Genomic DNA, 21,744 nt, shown 5'->3' with positions numbered 1-21,744 from the left:
CATCGAGAGCCAGTAAGGGAAGTTTGAGATAGGACAGAGCCAATAGAGAAGATTGAAAAATAAGGTATTGAGTAACGCGAAGAAGCCTCTCCTTCAACTGTGTTTGCCACCCCTCCCCACAGGTTAAGGTATTAACGTGTCTGTAACTGACTTGCAGGTGGCGAGATACGTTTGTGTGTTTTGGAGGACAGTTTAGAAACGAGAGAATACGAGCAGAGGACAGCGAAGGCCAGAAGATAAGATAAAGTCAGAAGAGAATAGTGTGAACCAACAGATAGTTAAGACAGGAATTAGAAAAACCAGACAGGGATTAGTGTACTCGGCCAGTCTCTAACACCAGCTTTGTAAACAGAGGCAGAAGGCTATTTTGACACGATATTGCAGGAAAAGCAGAAAAGACTTTGTTCGCCGTGCTGCCTGAGTGAGGGCAACACAAAATGGCGGCGGTTTACAAAATGGTGGGTCAATATGATCGAGATCGAAAATCGAATTTCCTCATTCCACCAAAACCATTCACACCATGGGAGGAGAAGGTGCTTGCCATACTGCATCCGGAGAGTCTCACAGGAGTAGCCGGGGGAGTGGAGGCTAGTAAGTACAAACAAATCACTACCACCACACTGATATGTACTAACCTGCATACAACGCTACACCACCTAGGACAAATCTCAATCACACACTCACAAAAACATGTCTCACAGATCCAACATTCACCCACTCCCATTCACCCCAAACGTAGCTACCAACATTACCATGGGGGCATGTGTACAGGCAGACAGCACTACAACTCCCACCAGGCCCTCTTGTTCCACAGCATCAGCAAGATGGAGCTCTCCCCCACCCCACCCAGAAGCAAGTGTCAGCCATTACATTACCCTCATCAAACTTACAGGTAGACAGCCATCTTCACAGTGAGGGTGTTTGTGGGTGGGTGGCCTGTACCACTACTCCCACCATGCACCCTGTCCCACACCTCAGCAGGATGGTCCCCCCACCCAGAAGCAGTTGAAAGCCATTGCAGTACACCACACAAACTTACAGGTAGGTAGCCATCTTCACAGTGAGGGAGTTTTTGGGTGGGAGGAGTCAACCACTACTCCCACCATGCACCCGGTCCCACACCTCAGCAGGATGGAGCCCTCCCCCACCCCACCCAGAAGCAAGTGTCAGCCATTACATCACCCTCATCAAACTTACAGGTAGGCAGCCATCTTCACAGTGAGGGTGTTTGTGGGTGGAAGGCCTGTACCACTACTCCCACCATGCAGCCTGACCCACACCTCAGCAGGATAGACCACCCCCCACCCAGAACAAGTTGGAAGCCAATGCAGTACACCAAACTAACTTACAGGTAGGTAACCATCTACACAGGGAGAGTGTTTGTGGGTGGGAGGCCTGTACCACTAATCCCACCATGTACCCTGTTCCACACCTCAGCAGGATGGAACCCTCCCCCCACCCCACCCAGAAGCAAGTGTCAGCCATTACAGCACCCTCATCAAACATACAGGTAGGTAGCCATCTTCACAGGGAGAGTTTTTGTGGGTGGGAGGCCTGTACCACTACTCCCACCATGCACCCTGTCCCACACCTCAGTAGGATGGAGCCCTTCCCACCCCACTCAGAAGCAAGTGTCAGATTGTATGGCTTTACATCACTCACTTAAAATTGGATGGTTGGCTTATATTAAAGGGTTCTTACTTGATTTGGGATTGGAAAAATACTATTTGGCCCCCGCTACAATTCGGTCACTATCTAGAAAGGCATTACAGGCGCTTTCACTTGCCCATTTAGAAGAAATTCGATTAACGAAAGAAGCCTTTAGACCATCTGTGCAACATTGTGTTGCTGTCCAAACAACCTTATCAATTCAGCCATACTTGACCTATGATCTTACCACTTTTGAGAGATTTCTCTTAATAAGATTTAGGTTGAATATTTTCCATCGTCTGGTTGCTTTTCCGGAAAGGAACAAATGGGCTACAGTACCATCAATGTGCCCGTGTGACGAGACCTCAATTCAGACCACTATTCATACTTTTTTCTTCTGTAAATTCTATAGAGAGCATAGAAAGATCTGGCTAATCCCGCTATTAAAACATGTTGGAATAAGACAATGCCGTCCGGCTATGTTATTGTTACAATCATTGGGTGAGGAGTGGATGTCGAAGTGCATAGTTAAATTTCGGAAATGCATCTTCCGACATCGACTAAATTTGTAAATGTGCCCACTCTAGGGTAACCTATCTGAGCAAAGCGATAGTGTTATCCCGCTACTATATTGTACATATTAGCAATGAACTTTTGCTGACACTAGAAATATAACATGGTGAAGCAATTAAGCGATTTTTACGGTTTTTTATAAGGAAATTTGGAAATAGTATTTTTATATTTGTATTTTTATAAATTGTCAGTATTTCGTTTTAAAATTGTTATGAATTGTAAATGCTTTTTGTGATTGCTTTTATGGTTTTCTATCTGTTAAAAACCGAATAAAGAAAAAAAAAAAAAAGTTGTCAGCCACTACATCACCCTCATCAAACTTACAGGTAGGCAGCCATCTTCACAGTGAGGGTGTTTGTGGGTGGGAGGCCTGTACCACTACTCCCACCATGCAGCCTGACCCACACCTCAGCAGGATGGACCACCCCCCACCCAGAACAAGTTGGAAGCCATTGCAGTACACCAAACTGACTTACAGGTAGGTAACCATCTTCACAGTGAGAGTGTTTGTGGGTGGGAGGCCTGTACCACTAATCCCACCATGTACCCTGTTCCACACCTCAGCAGGATGGAACCCTCCCCCTACCCCACCCAGAAGCAAGTCTTAGCCATTACATCACCCTCATCAAACTTACAGGTAGGTAGCCATCTTCACAGGGAGAGTTTTTGTGGGTGGGAGGCATGTACCACTATTCCCACCATGCCCCCTGTCCCACACCTCAGCAGGATGGAGCACCCCCCCACCCAGAAGCAGTTGGAAGCCATTGCAGTACACCAAACAAACTTACAGGTAGGTAGACATATTATTCTGTCTTATGACCCCACTGAGCAGGATGTAAGCCTCCACCACGCACACACAGATGTGTCAGATAACAAAGCCAAATGTGAGCACATTGCAGGTAAGTAGCCAGCATGTGCACCCACACATTAGTCACAAACGAAATGGTGCCATATGACAACACCAGCCCTCTCATTGCACAAATATGCACACCTACCTCATTGCCACGCACAGTGTGCACACAGGTAAGCTAAGGAAACTGTCACAGCTACCAAAGAGTGACACACCAATGCACATGTAGAAGAAAGTCTGGGCACAATCATGCACAGCACCTATTGACATGTGCATCACCATGGTGCAAGTGCAACAAGGACCATTCGAAAAATACGAAAGCATGTGTGGTGGTACAAATCAAGATATGCACATGACAGGACAAAGGTATGCAGGAGATGACAATTGCCAGTCCATGGCCAGATGTGACGCCAGACAAACCAACAAAGAGTCCTCAATAAAAAACATGTTGTGCCAGTCCCTAGATGGCAACAGGTCCCTGTAATCATGAATTATGGACAAGTAATGCATGTACCACTGCATCATGTCAGGAAGCACAGTAGTGCACATAAGAAACAATGTGATGATCAGTCAATTGTGCTGTGTACAAAAAGTGAATGACACACAGCTAACACAAAGCTTGCGGGGTGCACTACATTGACCATTTTCCCATCTGATCCACAGGTGACCAAGAACTCCCTGCAGAGGACTACACCAGCAACCTGGTCCATGGACTCTCGGATGTTGACTCCCAGGACTCCATGGACGATGAGCTCAAAGCCGGCCCATCTGGTGTGCCAGGGAGCAACAGGTCCCAGGACCCCATTGTCCCCCCACCATATCTGCGGCAATAACAACTTCGCTGCAGACCCCTGCTGTTACAGCCTGTGTGGCCACCGCCAACATCACCACCACCACCACCACCAGTGCTGCCTGCAACACCCTTCCTGTCCCAGAGGATGACCACCCCACACCACCGACGGAAGAGGGCAGGGAAAGGATACAGGTGCCCACAGTGGTGAGGCAACAGGTCTGTGGTAGCAGGGCAGGTGGGAGGGGCAGGGTCACCCACAGACACCAGGAGGCTGGGACCCAATCCCTGGAACATATCACCAGAGTCCTTGGCACATACGAACAGGTCCAGGGATGAACGGGCCGGTCGGACGAACTGTTGCACGAGCTCATCCTGCTGATGAGGTCCATCGATACCTGCATGGGACAAATTGTGGACCTCTTGGGCCAGCAAGTGGCAGTACTGAGGGACAGGCCTGCGCCACAACCAACACCTCCACCTTCCTCTGGCGGGCCGCAGGATGACAGTTCACCATCCTCCCCTGCGCACACAGAGAGGGGTGAGTCCTCAGACCCCACTGGCCCTGCAGCAGTGCCCCCCCCCGCCAAACGACGAAGGGGCCGTCCTAAGAAGACTCTGGCAGTATCTGGAGGCCAAGCACCTGCCAGACGACAGTCACGGAGCCAGCCATGATGGCAACCCTCTTCACCACTGCATTGACTTTTTGGACTGTCCTTCCCCACACTATCTTGTGAATGGCATCTGTCTGTTGGACTGGGTCACCACATCAATGTGGTGACTACTTGATTATCTAATTTACCATATCTGTCAACTCACTGCTCCACCACCACCTCAATGGAAATGTACACCCCCCTCACCTATCACCATTGCAAATAAAATATATTTACACACATGTTGTTGTGTCGGATCCGTCTTTATTGCAGGTTGTACAGTCTTCAACACGATCACAATGTACCAGGAGTATGGGCTGTATGTAGGCAAGGAGAAGTCGAAGGCACCTAGGGAAATACAACAGAACAACATTCACTGGTCTGGGTGTGGCATCACAGACATCACAAAACGTCTACCATCAGGAAAACCCAACATACACACGTCACAATGGGCAACAAGTGTCAACCTGCACGTCCTGTAGATGTTCCCAAATGACCTGTGCCACGAACATTGCCAACCACTGCTGAGTCTACAACTGGCTGCTGTTACAATTCTCCCATAACCCTTCACGACAACAGCAAGATCAGCAGACAATGGGTACGTTGAACCTTGTCACCCACCTTCAAGTGAAGTAGCGAGGTGATAAGCTGTTCACGCAGGTCAACACCTTCCTCCTCTCCACAGTCCTCATCACTGGACATGGGTTGGTTTGCAGGCTGGGGCCCTGGGTCCTCACTATCATCCAATAGCAAGGGAATCCCCTTGCGAATGGCTAGGTTGTGGAGCATGCAGCATGCCACTACAATCTGACACACCTTCCCGGGCGAGTATGCCAGTGCCCCTCCGGTCTTGTCCAGGCAGCGGAAACGTGACTTGAGCAGACCAAAAGTACGCTTCACCACATGACGTGTCCTCCCATGTGCCTCATTGTAGCAGACTTCAGCCGGGGTCCTGAGATTCCACAGTGGGCTCAGCAAGCAGCGGTGGTTAAAATATGCAGTCACCTAGGTATGACAAACACAAATATACAGTGCAATGTCGCTGAGGCAGAGGGCAGCAGGTCACAGACCCAGCATGCCATACAACTAGGCATATTCACCCACAATCGATGCACGTTCGGGAAGCAGATTAGCCATCAGCTGGGGCACAATGAGGTTCCGCAGGATGTAGGAGTCAAGGGCCGAGCCTGGGAATTTGGCACGCACATGGGAGATGATCATATCTGCCAGGCACCGAACTTGCACATTTATGGAGTGGTAATGTTTGCGATTCCTGTAAATGTGCTCACTTGCCTGTGGTGGCACAAGCCCGACATGGGTGCAATCAAGGGCACCAACAAAATTGGGGATGTGTCCAAGGGGATCGATGCCTTCACGGCTGGCAATTCAGCACCCCTGGGGAAATGGATGTATCTGTCCTTGTATATCATCATGGTGGACCGTACATCACGCAGCACCATGCTGAACATCGGTTGTGACATCCCACCAGTGCTGGCCACTGTTTCCTGGAATGATCCAGTGGCAAAAAAATGCAGGGCCGCCATCATCTTGTAAGTAGGGGTGAAAGCTGTTGGATATGCCCTGCGAGGCTGCAGGTGGGGCTCCAACAGGTCACAAAGGGTTTTCAGGGTGGCTCTATCCAGCAGGCATTTCCGGATGATCGTATATGAATACAAAGGTATGCAGTTCCTCAAAGAGAGCTAGTAGAGAGATGTGTGAGTCCACACAGTCAGGAGGAGAATCCTCCTTTTAGGAAAAAGACCCTCACACATCCGGCAGACTGGCTGTCATATATCGTCAGCACGTGGCCCAGATGTCAAGTTTCATCATTAGGTCTGCTCCGAATAGGGGCGGCGCTGCAATCCCCGATCGGCGACCTTAGTGGCGCCTTTTAGTGGAGATCTTTATTCCTTTTAGTTGCCGGTAGGTGAGTGCAGGTGAGGGCCCTAAGGTGAAAAAAGTGTGTGGTGAAAAAAGTATGTTAAAAGTAAGTAGTGGGAATCCTAAGTAACAAAGTTTATTTAATAGAGGGGGTCCCACTCTTAATTAAAAACAATAACGTGCGTAATACTACAGTTGTGATGTCTGTTTTACGCTATAGTGATGTGTGGTCAACATGTTTCTTGCAATTGGTTAAATGTAACCACAATTCTTCAGGACCAAGTACTTCACACACTTATTGGTAGTGGTAGCGACTAGTGGGGCACTTACCACTGGTACATCACCCAAATAAGTGGTTACTTATGGAGGGGAGATAAAACGCCTGCAATGGAAATACAGGGGGACAAACATACATATCAAACAATCAACTTGATAACATAGGTATCGCAGAAATCGCCTTTAAAAAAACTGCAACCAGTGGGTGTCATGCAGTATTCATATTACAGTGGTGGCCAACTGTGTGGTAGCGATATGTTAGAACAACTTTAATAGTGACTTAATCGTGCCCATAGTGTGATGAGTGCTCTTGTAGAAACTACAATTTGCCTACTATGGGGAATAATCATAACAAAACTAAGGGATCAAAAGGTTAATTGGAATAATCAACTCACCCTGCAGAGCAAGGCTGCGAATTTCAACGAGGTAGCGCTGGAAGGAGACACCGAATAGTACAGTGTCCTGTAATCACAAAGAAGGAGGGGGGGGGCACAAGATGGAGGAGGAAGACAATGTAGCCGCAGGGATCTGTTGTAGCGGAGCGTGCCGCATCATTACCTGGAAGTGACGTGGGGGGTACAAGTGATTCGTAAACAGTAAGGAGTGGTTCTTACGATTGTGTAAAACCGCTTGTTGTCATGAGCGTCACCAGGCGAACTCCCAAGCTCATGTGACCGGAAGGAAACTCTGCATACTAGTCTTTACCCTTCCGATCAATTAGTTGGTTCTCGTCCCCCATTGGCTCCCCACTGCTCCCAGTGCCTGATGCCAGAGACCCCTCACCTGCTGCTGCCTCCAGGAACTGCTGCCTGAGACCCCTCAACTGCTGCTGCCTCCAGGGACTGCTGCTTGAGACCCCTCTCCTGCTGCTGCCTCCAGGGACTACTGCCTGAGACCCCTCACCTGATGCTGCCTCCAGGGACTGCTGCCTGAGACCCCTCACCTGTTGCTGCCTCCAAGGACTGCTGCCTGAGTCCTCTCACCTGCGGCTGCCTCCAGGGACTGCTGCCTGAGACCCCTCTCCTGCTACTGCCTCCAGGGACTGCTGCCAGTGACACCTCACCACCCAATTCCACTGCTGTTTTCTCATGTCCACAGTGATGGCAAGGACAGAGAAGATCCGTGCCAGTCCCTTCATGAGCGAGGAGCTGGAGGTCCTGGTAGACGAGGTGCTCACACAGTACCCAAGGCTATATGGTGCCCCAAATGTCATGGTAAGTCCTCAACAGTGGTGGGGTAGGGCAGGGGGGGCACACATGTAGTTGGACTGATGCAGTATGTGCCTGGGAGTGTGAGGTTGTGTCATGCACTGCCTGACATGCTGTCTCCAGGGGGAAGGTGTGTGTACCCAATGCCACAGGTTTGCCTGCCTGCACATGTATGTATGAGTGACCTGTGTTGTGTTGTCAGCCATACAGTGACGCAGAATGTTGTTCATGCAGGAGTCAGGACAGTGATTGCTTGGCTGAATGGCTGTGTTTGCCCCTATAGTCCATCTCAGTGTGAGCCCAGCTGGACAGCACAGTCCCTGCCCACAAAGACAAGGACACATCACTTCACTCACTGAGTATTACATCAGTCTTTTCACATTGCACTCCAGCTATGGGCCATCTGAGCACTGTAGATTGAATGCGACCGGCCCTGTGTAGAGGATTTTGGATTTGTGAGATCATGTCCCTCAATGTGACATCCATGACACAGTCATCTATTCACAGGGCAGGGACATTGAGGGCTGCGCAGTCTTGGACACAGTGAGTCTACCCCCAAACACAGGTTGACATGTGATGTATGTGTTGCTCAAGCCAACATTGGACTGGAGATGTGGAGGCTATATGGTTGTTTCAGTGCTGGCATCATGCATGTGTGTGAGATGTTCAGGGACTGTGTTCCCTCTCACACCTGCATGCTTTTACTTCAGCTTTTCCCATGCAGGTGTACCATGTGAGATGTACTCCAGTCTCTGATGAACATATCGTTGGATATGTGATGAGTTTGTATCCTGCTGCTATACTGATAGATGTTGGTACATGACACTGTGTCACTGATCATTTCCCCCTCTTGTCTCCCATGCCTGCAGCTCAAGGTACACCAGCGTAAGGCCGTGTGGAGGGCCATTGCAGCAAAGGTGCGAGCTCTGGGGGTCTCTATTCGACGGCACACCCACAGCCACAAGAGATGGGACGACATCAGATGGCTGGCAAAGAACGTGGCGGAGATGACCTTGAGGCTGCTTCCTGATACTGGGCGTTTGGCACGGCACAGCATGACACCACTAATGGGGCACATCTTGGCAGTGACACAGCCTGAGCTGGATGCACGTTTGAAGGAGCATCAGCAGCAAGCCAGAGTGAGCATTTGGGGAGGGTGACTTTGGCTGGGAGTGGCTGCATGTGTACAGAGCCTGTGCCAGCGCTAGCCTATGTGATGTTGGTAGTGTGATGCTGTGGCATGTAAGTGGCTGCTGTGCTGGGTGCCGGTGTCATGTGTTTGCCCTACCTGTACTTACAAAGGTGATTTGGATGCTGTGCATTCACATTACATTCTAAGTTGTGCTCTTCAGGTTTCTTCAGCATTGGGGTAGTCTTGGGAATCTCATGGGAGGGAACGGCAGTGTGCCTGATGTGACTGTGCCTTCATCAATGCGTCCATTGCATGCACACAGATTGGTGAGGCCTAGAAATCTGACAACAATGTGCACCAGTCTTTTGTCCCCAAAGTACAACATGGTGGGTGGCATGGGCTAATGGCCATTGTGGACTGTCATGTTGTAGTCTGTGTCTGTGTCGTCCCCTCCTGTTCCATCCAGATCTGTCATTGGCAACAGGTAGTGTGCCCCCATCATGTCCCTAGGTGTGCTCAGAGCTAGTTGTGTGTCTGGTTGAAGAGAGCCACAAGCAGCGTGTTGTGCTGTGTGGTAATCACATGGCTCACTCATGCATGAGTTTCCAGTTTCCACGCACTGCTTGTGTCTATATTGTGAGTTGGCGCAATGTGATTGCACAGGGTGGTGTGCAACATGTAGATTTGGACATCTTTTGTTATGCATTGCTTGCATATGTTTGTTCTGTTGCTGCCACTGACCTGACCCTACATCTCTCTCTCTCTCTCTCATGCAGCATCTCCTGTGGTCACGGAGGGACAAGAGACAGACACCAGTGAGGATGAAACTAGTACAACAGCTGCTCAGGAGCCCAGTGACACAGATGTCACCAGCACCTCAGAGGGGGACAGGAGTCTGCTGGAGGAATCCCAGCCTGAGACGCAAAGCACCACATCATCTGATGCCAGCAGGGATGCATCCATGTTGGAGGGCACAGGGAACGGGATCTCTACATCATCTTCCACCACACAGCGGCCAGTGCCCACCCTCCAAGCCACTTCCTCTGGTGCTGCCCGTGTCCATATCAGTAAGAGGGGAAGAGTGTCCTTCACCCCTGGCACCACTGCCCCTGCCCCTGTCCCCCCTGCTGCCATCAGTGCTGAGTCTGTGGACCTTTTGCGCCAGCTGTGTGTAGGCCAAACAGCTCTCCTCAATGCCTTCATTGACCATGACAAGAAATTGGCCCAGGTGGTTGCTTTCATGGAGGACATACATTCAGACGTGAGTAGGCTGCACCGGACTGTCCAGGCTTTGTCCTCAACAGTGACGTCTGCCCTTCAACAGACACATACTAACAGGCCAGCTCCAGTCCCTTTGTCCACCCCCCTGGCAGTGGCCACGACTGACGATAGTGACCATGGTCCACATACATCAAAGTCACGATACAGCATATGTAGCACACAGCAGCAGCAATCCAAGCGGTCCCGGTTGCAGACACCATCCCCACAGAAGACCAAAGCCACCCCAGAGCGCAGCGAGAAAAGCCCGTCAGGAGACACCAGTGGACAAAAAGCAAAGCAGCAGACCTCAGGCACTCATGCCTCAGAGGCATCCCCATCCAAGGACTCTCCTGCCCCTAATGCATCGCGCAAAGAGAAGCATACAGTGTCAGTGACCACCAAGGAGGTGGTGCATGCCAAGGGTACACCTAGAAAGGGCTCCAAGGCAGATTCACCCACCACCTTGAATCCCATTCCAAGCCCTGTGAAGCAGGGGACAGAGGGCACTGTAGGGGTGACACCTAGTAAACAGGGGAAGGGGGGCAGAGGCAAAGCCAGGCAAAGCATTCTTCTGGGTCCAGCACATCACCAGAGGGGGTGCCAGCGTCTGCAGCTGACCTGATGCAGCTTTGGTGGTGAGTGTGCCTATTGTGCCCACACCACCTCCCATTAATTCTAAGTCAGGCAAGCCATTTAGAATCCGCAAGAAGTGTAAGGGAACCCATCCACAATCTCCCAGCCACACCGTGTCTCCCGTCTGCATGACTCCACCTCCACGTGCCAATACACCACCTGGTCCAAGTTGCTCTCCGGCTTACCAAGCCGCTGATAGCTCTACCTCAGCTGTTCCGTTCTCTCCCCGGTCAAGTGCCCCGACAGTCCCTGAGACACAGCCTGCTCCCAGTCTGCCTGACAGCCAAGTCTGAGTGTTAGTCACCCTCACACACCTGTCTCTCACACAAATACTGTACTGCACTTTGCCCTGGCCGCTGGCCTTGTTGTTTTGCCCTCGCCTGTGCAGCTTCTCATGGACCTACTATGCACTTTGCCCTGGCCGCTGGCCTTGTTGTTTCGCCCTTGCCTGTGCAGATTCTCATGGACCTACTCTGCACTCTACCCTGGCCTTGTTGTTTTGCCCTTTCCTGTGCAGCTTCTCATGGTCATGCTCTGCACTCTGCCCTGACCACTGGCCTTCTTGTTTTGCCCTTGCCTGTGCAGCTGCTCATGGACATGCTCTGCACTCTGCCCAGGCCACTTGCCTTCTTGTTTTGCCCTTGCCTGTGCAGCTTCTCTTGGACATGCTCTGCAGTTTGTGCCTTGCTCTTCTCTTCTCATGGTGCCAATCTGTGCAATATGTGAATAAAGACAGTTGCTCCAGTTGCCTATTTTGTCAGTGTCCTTTCTGAATAAAGTTCTTTTGCTGTGTGTATATGGTTTACTGTGCCACATGGTCTGTGTGCAACTTCAACATAGTCAATGTTTGGGCTCGCTTACTCTCTTTTTTTCAGGGGTGACAGGGTCTTCAGTTCTTCCTGACCCAGATACTTGGGGGCAATGGTGTCAATTTACAATGGATTGCAGTTGTCATTTACTTAATTTGTTCATGTTGGATATATTATACACATGTCAGGTTGGGGGGCACTGCCAGCACAGAGTGGGTTTCTGCGCACAGTATTGCAGGCAGGCTGGCCAGGGACCTCATGTATGTGTGTTCTTCCTTTATATGTGCCCAGTGGTGTATGTGTGTGGTCATCTTGTGATGGCCAGTCATCCTAGTCCCATGGCTTACTTTCCATTTGTGCTCTTGGATGGTCAGGTAGTGTGCAGTGTGAAGGGGTGAAATTGTCGGGAGTGTTGATGTGTGCATGCCCCTGCATTGTCAACTACACACATGTGTCAGGCATGAGTTGTATGCCTGTTGTTTTGATTGTTCAGCCCTGTGGATGTGGTTGTATGCTCTTGTGTGAGTTGTATGTTGTGCACTGTGCAGTGTGTTGGTGTGTCCTTGCAGTTCTGTCTGACTCCTACTTGTTGTTTTTGTCACTTGTGAGTATGCAGAGTGTGTGACTGGCAAGTTAGTGTTGTGTTTTGTTGCACATCCATGTGTCTTGTTGCTCTTTGTGGAGACTGTGCAGACCTGCTGTTCCACACTGCCATTGTGGTTGTGTTTTCTCATGCATTGCTGTCACATGGCGCCTTCTTGCCTCCAGTGTGGCATGTTGTGTGTGTTGTCATCCCATCCCCTATCTGTGCTTCAGATGCCTACCCATGGTGGGTCTGCACTCCCTCTCTTTGTGTATGGTACACTCCTGCAATGTCCCCTACTGACATGCAGTACACTTCACTTTGGTGTCAGCTGTCCCCTTGGTTTACATGTGTGTGTGCCTTCCCATCACGTCATATGTGACACTGTTCTTTGTGGGGCAGTTCTTTGGCCAGGTTCAATGTGTCACTCAAGACGTTTCACCAATGGGCTGTATGTGATGTTCTGGTGCTGTTTGTCAGTCCTGGTTGCTCCTATGCAGTTCAACTGTGTGTGCTGCCCAGTCCTCTGGTCAAGTTGTTTCTACCTTTGTGTCCCAGACTTGTGCATCTGTTGTTGTTGTGTTAGATGTATGTTTGTTGGCTGTGTTCTTGCTTCACTTCCTGGGTGTGCTGTTGTCTTTGTGCTGTGCTTTATGGTGTTGTGTGGGTTGCTGTTCTGTCACTAATGGCTGTGTGTGGCTGGTATGCTTGGTGTGCACACACTGCTTGTTGTGCATGCAGTGCTGTGTGTGTATGTTGCCTTGTCATTGCCTGGTGTGCATCCCCTGATGTCCTGCTGTGTTTGCTGTGTGATTTTTCTGCTTGTGCATCTGTTGTTTGTTTGATGTGGGTGTGTTGTTCTGTGATGGTGCACTTCTTGTGTGTGTTGGGGTATGTTGTCTGTGCATTGTTCCTGAGTGTTGAGGTTGTGCACTTCTTTTGTGTCTGTGCTCCCATTGCCTTTCCACAGAGTAGCTGCATAGGGCATGTCTGTTCTTGTGGTTCTGTGTGTGTTTCTGTTGGGTTATGAGTTTGTCAGTTGTTTTGTGCAGACATTTGTTTTCACATCCCTGTGTGTGTGTGTGATGTGTGTGGCTACCCCCAGGGTGTGTGATTGTTTGTGTGTGTATTGACTGGCAAGTATTGCCAGCCTTCAGTGTGTTTGGCACTGGTGTTGTGTGCTGCTGGTGTGAGGGGGGGTATGTGTGTAGATTCCTACTGGTGTTTGTCAGTCATGGAGTGTGTCAATGGGCCCTGTGTGTGGTGCTGCTGGTGTACTCATGTGAAGTAGTTGTATAGATGTGTGGATGTTCACAGTTTGACTTCAGGGCCTTCCTTTCATCCTTGTGCCTATACGTGGTTTGCCTTGCTGACTCCCTGTGTTGTTGCACTGTGATGTCTGTGTTTTGACCTCACTGACTGTACCAGCCATGTGTGCTTTGATGGTGTGAGGGTGTTGTTCTCTGTTCCTTGTCTTGCATGTGATGTACACATGCTTGCTGTGTGTCTCCATGGCCTTCCATTTGTGTGCAACCCTCTTTGGTTTCATTATTTGTTGTGCTCCATTGTTGTTGACTTGTGGGGTGTTAATTCCTTGTATGTGTTCATTTGGTGCTTGTCCTCATTTTTGTTTCCCTGAGTGTGGTGTTGTGGTGGTGTGTGTGTTTCCCTGGCCCTGTGCTACTGTGCTGCAAATTGTGTGTTCCTGTGCAGCCACTCCTGCAGTGCCTTTCTCCATGATTGTATGTTGTGTGGTGCAGGGTCTGTATTCACCTGGCTTGTTGTTGTGCATGTGGTGCACAGGAGGGGCACATGGCATGTGCCTTCATGAGGTGTGCTGGTGTGTGGTGGGAGGGGCCATGGCCCTGTGGTCTTTGTACCCTGCTCTCGCCTGGCACTTGCCCTGCCTTCTGCATTGTGCGCATGTATTCCCTTGTGTTCGCCGCTGCAATGACGTGACCGGGACATTGCTGCATGGTGGCGATAGCTGTGTGTCCAGTATGCAGAGGGGTGACTTGGTGCCAGATGGGTGATGTGTGGGTGCCCTTGTGGGTGTGTTCCTGTCCCCACCAGGTTGTCTGATGTGGATTTGGACCCTGTGTCAGCCCATGTGTTGTGTGTTGTGTTTGTGTTATTGCGTACCTGCGGCGGCGTCCGCGGCGGTCCAAGAGTTCCTGGTGATGTGGCAGGTACAGCACCAGAAAGACATGTAGAGCAGGATCCATGGCAGTTGTGACCGGGTGATGTGGACCGGAACTCTGATTTCGCGCTCCGCTGTCGAGCTTCTGCAGTCTCTGGTTGGGCAGTATCTCCGCTGCGGTGCGTCTGCTTGTTTGGGGCATCCTAATTTGTGGAGCGGGGCGGACGTCATTCCGCACGGCAGTGAGTCTCCATTGGCTCCCACCGCTGTGGTAGCAGGCGCACTTTGATGGCGGTGCGCGTCGCACCGCGGCGGTCGGGAAATGGGCTATGTTTGGCCATGCTAATATGGCGGACGTGAGGACCGCGGCTCGTGGGCAGAAAAATGCATTTTTCCGTACCGCCAGCACCGCGGTGGTGCCACCGCCCGACATCCTAATGGACCCCTAAGCCTGGTGGTGATATAGTGTATTGGTTACTCACCCCATATTTCCCAAGGGTTGGTATGGGCTTTGTTAGCCACTGGGCCCTCCTCACATACCCAAGATTGCTGGGGTACTGTTAAGTCCCTGACTGGCCACCCAGTTTGCTCTCTCCCAGTGTTATTGAAGATGGAGATAGATAAATAGAAATGTTGTGATTCAATAAAAAATAAGTGGGTAACCAAAATATGAGCCTCTCATCAGCAACGTTTACCTTTAGGTGCCTATATGTGCCAATGACAAAAAATGATCAAAGAGTTTGTAGAGATGATCAAAATCATGAGTTTTAGTGTAGTTAATTCTAGGTTAAAAAAAATGATTATTTAATCTTGAATTTCATAAAATAAGCCATTATCCAAAGTAATTTTCATTCTTGTTCTCAGTGATTACATCCACAATACATCTTTACAATGGTTACATTCGTAGCCAATTTTGACAACTATAACACATATCTTGTTTACCCCAATTTTTGCTATTGAAATATACCTTTGACAGTTACAGGAGCATGACTGCTTTATGTGATGTCCGAAAAATAACTGTACAACAACCTTTTGTTATACTTTTTTGTGATCCTCCCAAACTGCTGAAGCAGAAGATCGGAGGGATTTAAAAGTCACGGTTTAGCAGCATCTTGGCTAACCCCTCCACTACTAGTTTCAAATGCGATGGATCTTTACTGTTATTTTAGGGAAGAAATTAGCTGAGTATCGCATAAATTATAATCACAATCACTTATCTATTATCAGTCTATTATGAGAGTTTGGTGTGAGCTAAGGGGTTTTATTAATCAGTTGGTTCCGTCATGAGCTACAGTGGGCTTGTGCTCATGATGGAACCATTTCGTCATGGCACCCACCCATGGAGGAAGCACTGGCGCTCACCCCATGGCTGCCCATCTACACCCCCAAGCAGGGATTGCAGAGAAAAGAGTTTTCGCTGCCACCCCGATGCCCCTCTCGGCGATCCTGTGATGTCAACGTGCATAGTGCGCGCCAACGTCATCAGGAGCAGCCAGACGTGCTGGAAGCCATTTGCTTCCAGGCATCCAGAAGTAAACAGGTGAGTTTCCTTGCTCCTATGGGGGGGACAGATCTCGGTGCATTGAGGCATCGGAGAAGAAGAAATAGTTTTTTCTCTCTCCTAATGTCCCTTTCCTGCTGCACAATTGTGCATGGCGTCGCGATAGGTGCAGCAGGATTGCCCCCACTAGACACCAGGGATTTGTTTTTGCCGACATGGAAGCGACCCCTTGGGCAAGGTCTCCTACTAGGACAAAATATTTATTTACCTTTACTGCCCCCCCGGGGGACAGATCGGCCCAGTTTTTTGGCCTTTCTGCCCCCAGGAGGGGCAGAAAACCCCACTAGAGCCAGGGATTTATTTATATTTGGCGTGGGGGCGATCCCTAGGCAAGGATCGCACCCCATTTTTGGGGGGCACTTGTGGCTGTTTTCTGCTCCCCTGGGGGCAGTTTTGTGCATGGAAGCCACCCCTTGGGCAAGGGTCACTTCCAAGGGGGGTACATTTTTTCTATGTATTTTCTGCCCGCCCTGGGGACAGATCAGCCCGTTTTTTTGGCCTCTCTGTCCCTGGGGATGGGGGTAGAAAACCCCAATAGAGCCAGGGATTTGTTTATATTGGGCTTAGGGGCTATCCCTTGAGCAAGGATCGCCCCCCATTTTTTTGGGCACTTTTGGCTGTTTTCTGCTCCCCCTTGGGGCAGTATGGCCCAATTTTTAGCAAAACACACAAGATGATGGCCGGAATGTTGCACATTGGCAAAACATTCACCCCCAGTCACAGATCTGGGTTTAATCCATCGTTATTTTGCTCACCATGCCACCCCAGTTCAGACATGGCCATATGCAAATCAGTCTTGACCCTGTGCCTCATGGGAACAGTCCAGCCCGAACTGCCAAGCCATGTCTTCCCTGGACCGGAATCAAGCATCCTAGGACCGGTTTCGGGGTTTCACCCCTCTTCAGCCAGGATAGCTCGACTCCAGTGGCGTAGTGAGCACGGGACCCACATCTGGGCATACACTTCTCACATAGGGTGAACAGCAAAACACACAAAATGAAGGATGGAATGTTGCACATTGGCAAAACATTCACCCCCAGTCACAGATCTGGGTTTAATCCATCAATATTTTTGTTCACCACGCCACCCCAGTTCAGACATAGCCATATGCAAATCAGCCTTGACCCTGTGCCTCATGTGAACAGTCCAGCCTGAACTGCCAAGCCATGTCTTCCCTGGACCGGAATCAAGCATCCTAGGACCGGTTTCGGGGTTTCACCCCTCTTCAGCCAGGATAGCTTGACTCCAGTGGCGTAGTGAACACGGGACCCACGTCTGGGCATACCCTTCCCCCATAGGGCGAACAGCAAAACACACCACATGATGGACGGAATGTTGCACATTGGCAAAACATTCACCCCCAGTCACAATCACTGAATCTAGTAATTGTTTTTTTAGTTTTTTGTGAATGTATTTTCTGCCCCCCACCCCCTATAGGGCCAGATCAGCCCAGTTTTTTGGCCTTTCTGTCCCTGGGGATGGGGGCAGAAAACCCCCACTAGAGCCAGAGATTTGTTTATATCGGGCTTGGGGGCTATCCCTTGAGCAAGGATCGCCCCCCATTTTTTTGGGCACTTTTGGCTGTTTTGTGCTCCCCCTTGGGGCAGTATGGCCCAGTTTTTAGGCCAATCTGCCCCCAGGGGGAACAGAAAATGGCCACAATCATTGGATCAAGTGATTTTTGTTTTTGTTTTTGTGAATGGAAGTGACCCCTTGGACAAGGGTCGCTTCCTAGGGGCATATTTTATGTGTATGTTTTTTCAGCCCCCCGGGGACAGATAAGCCCAGTTTTGTTTGGCCTTTTTGTCCCCGGGGGGGCAGAAAACCCCACTAAAGTCAGGGATTTGTTTTTATAGTGCATAGAGTCAATCCCATAGGGAAGGATTGCCCCCTAATTTTTTTTATACTTGTGGCCAGTTTCTGCCCCCCCCCATCCCCTCTGGGGGCGGGTCAGCCCTATTTGAAGACCCATCTGCCCGGGGTGGATAGAAAACCCACTAGCACCATTGATATGTATACATTTATGTTTCGACGTGGCCCTTTGGCTAAGAGTTGCCCCAATGAGATGGGGCATCAGTTATTATCTGTGGGAGTTCGTCTGTTCTAGCGCGGGGACACGATCTGAGCGTAACCAAGCGCTCTATAAAATTCCCTTATTATTATTATTATTTTTGGCTGTTTTTCTGTCCCCCTTGGTGGCAGATTGGCCATTTGAGTAGTGACATAGCTTGTTATAATGGTAATTGTTTTTTTTCTTGTGAATTGCGATTGTAATGTCTTACTTCTGCTTTTTATTCTAGTTCAAGGCTTTTGGCTGATGTTCCAGGTTGTGGTTTCATCACTGGTGGTTCTGCAGTTTGTGTCGTTGCATGTGTTTGGTAAGGAAATGGTTTTTGTACTATTTACTCTAAATGAGTTTCATTTCCCTGTATGAATGTCTTTTGTAAATGGTGTAATATTAGCTGAATGTTTAGCTTCTGTGTTATTGAGTGTGAAAAACGTTTTGCAATTGTGCTTGATGTGTATTTTGTTGTCTTGTGAGTAATTGTTTTTTTTTTCTTTCTAGTGGGATATCTTTGGTTTTTGCTGTGTCTCTGCAGACTAGGTGCTGGTGAGTGTAGCTGTCTCTTGCAAGTGAATCGTATAGATTTGGATGTTTATAGATCTTTGTGATAAAGCCACACTTTGTTTACTTACTTATTTTGCACAGTGTTGGTTGTTGTTGTCTTGTTTGTGAAGACTCCTTTCTTAGTAAAGATTATGGCTGGCCACAGGATTACTGCTCAGCATGATGTTGGTATGCTTTTAGAGTCTTCTTCTGACCATGGTTCAGAGACTGACTCTGCCTCTGAGGCAGAGGAGGGAGTGGAAGATTCAGGCAGTGAGTTTTCTGTCCATGAGGAATCATCGGATGATGATGCTACCCTCAGTGTAGATGAAGTTACTCTTAGTGCGGATGAAGTGACTGTTTTAGAGGAGAACATTGATGTGCCGATAGTGCAGCAAGATGCATCTGGGCTGCACCCTGGGGCTACAAGGCTTCCCGTTGGAAGTGCTGACCTCTGGGTTATGTCAGGCATTGTATTGTATTGTATTGTATTGTATATGGTCTTATATAGCGCACTATCACCCTACGGGTATCCTGGCGCTTTGACAAAACAATTGATGAAATTAAGCTGAGAGGAATAAGTAGCGGCGGAGGCAATCAGGCTGCTGGAAAGAGCCAGGTCTTGAGACTCCTTCTAAATTCCGTCAGGGACTCAAGCTGTCTGATCCTCGGAGGGAGCTCGTTCCACAGCCGAGCACCTGCCACACTAAATGCCCTCCCCCCCAACCTGACACGTTTGAATCTGGGTTGTGACAGCAAATTGGCATTGGAGGAACGCAGCTGTCTCGGGGGGGAGATAGCGTGAAAATCTCTCCTGCAGGGGAATCGGGCCTCTCCCGTGAGCTGTTTTGTGGATCAGGCAAAGAGATTTAAAAAGGATCCTTTCTCTGACTGGCAGCCAGTGGAGCTCACGCAGCGCCTGAGTGGAGGAGGCATCGCGTCCGCGGTTTAGCGCCAACTTTGCTGCAGCCGACTGAACTCTCTGTAAACCCAGCAAAATATACTGGGGGGCACCCAGATACAGAGAGTTACAGTAATCCATTCTGCTGAGTACTGTGCTCCTTACAATCAAAGCACGCATATCCTCTGGCAAGAACGGGAGAATCCTGCAGAGTACTCGTAATAGTCCGAAACACACACTGGCTGTTTTGTTCGCCTGTGAATTCAATTGCAAATTATTGTCGAACAAGACGCCAAGATTACAAATGGTATTTGCTGGAACCAGTGGAGCCTCATCTGGAGCAAGCCTAAACTCCAACTGCAGACGGTGAGTCTGATTTAGCGGTGAGTAAAACAACACCTCGGTCTTATCTCCGTTAAACTGCAGGGAGTTGCACCGCAGCCAATCTGTTGTCAGGCTCATGCAGTTTTGAAATTGCTCCAGAGACACCTCCTGTTTTCCTTCCATCGAAAATACCAGTTGTGTGTCATCTGCGTAGTTTACCAGCTCAACCCCAAACGCCTTGATAATTGCAAATAATGGTTGCAGGTAAATATTAAAGAGAATGGGGCTGATGCTGGAACTCTGTGGTACTCCGTAGGCTACGTGGGATTTCTCAGAGGTAAACGACCCCAGTGTCACCACCTGCTGTCTCCCTGTCAGATAGGAGCGAAGCCACTGTAGTGCTCGACCCTTTACCCCCAGATCCTCCAATCTTGCCAACAAGATGGGGTGACTCACCGTGTCGAATGCGGCTGACATATCCAGGAGCACTAAAACCGCAGTACTCCCGGTGTCAGCCCGCATTCGCATGTTGTCCAGCATCATGACCAGGGCCGACTCCGTCCCGTGACCAGGGCGAAAACCAAACTGGTCCCTGTCTAGTAAGTGATACTCTTCCAGAAATTCCAAAAGAGATCTACTCACAACCCTTTCCAAGATCTTGATTGGGAAGGGGAGGAGGGAGATGGGCCGAAAGTTAGCCGGATTAGTTGGGTCTAGAGAGGGCTTCTTGATAAGAGGGGATACCACAGCCTGCTTCCAGCTTTCTGGAACCGACCCTACTTCCAGCGATTGGTTGCAGATCTGACGCAGCCAGGGAAAGGTGAGATGACCGTAGGTCTTCCACACTTTCTGGGGCAAAGGGTCAAGGGGTGAGCCGGAGGAGATGCCACTGACCAAAGAGTCGAAAATAGAGGCCGACATAATGGGGAAAAAGAACAAGGAGTGTTGGTAGTCCAGGGTCCCCTTAGATGTCTTTTTGTCAGGATTCTGGGTCGTCACGTCATTGTCCTTAAAGCAGTCAACAATCTTGGCCACTTTGTCTTTAAAATGAGTGGCGATCTCGTCGCACAGCTTTTGTGACGCTTAGACTCTTTTCTCCAAGCAGGATGGAGCAGAGATGGTTCTAGCGATTCTAAAAAGCTCCGTAATTCTGTTTGGGGCTTGCAAGATGGAATGAGCATAGAAATTAGCCTTGCTTTCCAAGATGCATGACTTGTACCTCCTCAATATTATCTTAAAGGTGGCCCTATCCCTATCCAGATAGCTCTTCCTCCATGTTCTTTCAGCCTTCTTACATTGTAGCCTAAGTTGCCTCAAATCTTCTGTGTACCAAGGCGCTGATATTTTATTTCTAATTTGGAATTTTTTTATGGGATCACTTCATCTAATGCATCTATGACGTACTTCTGGTAGGTGTTATAATTATCATCCACTGTGCAAGAGCTCTGAAAACGGCTCACCGAGGGCATTTGCAGGAGAGCGCCTGTCCTTGCCAATTTGGACCAGTTTCTCCCTTTCCGGTACTGCACAACGGTGTTTAATTGGGCGGTGGGAAAAGCTGACCGTACTGTAAAATGTAGTAGGTAGTGGTCCGTCCATATTTGAGGGAAAATATTTAGGAGTTCCACCCTTGATTCATTTGCAAATAAAAGGTCGAGGATTTGTCCTCCCTGGTGAGTCGGGGAGGTAACTAATTGTTGTAGACCGAGAGTTTGGCAGGTATCTGTCAGATCTCTCAGCTGATTTTTTGAACTAGCATTCTCCCACCAATTAAAATCTCCCAGGATGACCATGTTGGAGTGAGATAGGGATAAGTTGGTGATGGTGTTTAAAAGGGGCTGTTGTGCAATATTTTTCCCCGGAGGATGATAACACAGCAGGCCTGAGAGGAGATGACCTCTAGCTTCCTGAA

Source organism: Triturus cristatus, chromosome 5_2 (genome assembly GCF_964204655.1).
Source record: "Triturus cristatus chromosome 5_2, aTriCri1.1, whole genome shotgun sequence".
Taxonomy (NCBI): Eukaryota; Metazoa; Chordata; class Amphibia; order Caudata; family Salamandridae; genus Triturus; species Triturus cristatus.
The sequence above is the reverse complement of the archived record's forward strand: the minus strand, read 5'-3'. Positions refer to the sequence as shown.